Genomic DNA, 308 nt, shown 5'->3' with positions numbered 1-308 from the left:
CAGGGAGTTGTCAGAGCCAGAAGGTCTCTCCCTCCCCTAAGCCCCTTTTCTCCGGTAAGTTAAAGTGGCTCTAACCAGCCCACCCTTTCTCACGCCACGCTGCAGCCCCAGTTGGAGCCTTCTCTGAACCTCCAGCATTGAACAGAGAAGCTGAGAAGGGACAAAAGCTGCAGCAGAGAATCGCCTGGGCAGGACACAGCACTGTGCTGAGTATGGCCAGCAGCAGAGGAGAGCGGGGGGTGATCCAGCACTCACGGTACGTACTGGTGGGAAATATCACCATGGGTGACAGGCTGGACCCAGCGAGG

The 308-nt window shown here is 57.8% G+C and overlaps 1 protein-coding gene across 1 annotated transcript in view; it reads right to left on the bottom strand.

Moving 5' to 3' along the window:
- The window catches only part of LOC104500934 (regulator of G-protein signaling 3-like), a gene marked incomplete at its 3' end in the record, with an annotated part of 26,160 nt that overhangs the window by 16,117 nt on the left and 9,735 nt on the right, over positions 1 to 308 (bottom strand). The window lies entirely within an intron of this gene.

This window comes from Buceros rhinoceros, unplaced genomic scaffold, assembly GCF_000710305.1.
Source record: "Buceros rhinoceros silvestris isolate BGI_N320 unplaced genomic scaffold, ASM71030v1 scaffold23761, whole genome shotgun sequence".
Taxonomy (NCBI): Eukaryota; Metazoa; Chordata; class Aves; order Bucerotiformes; family Bucerotidae; genus Buceros; species Buceros rhinoceros.
Note: the sequence above shows the minus strand (reverse complement) of the source record. Positions and strands in the feature narration are given on the sequence as shown.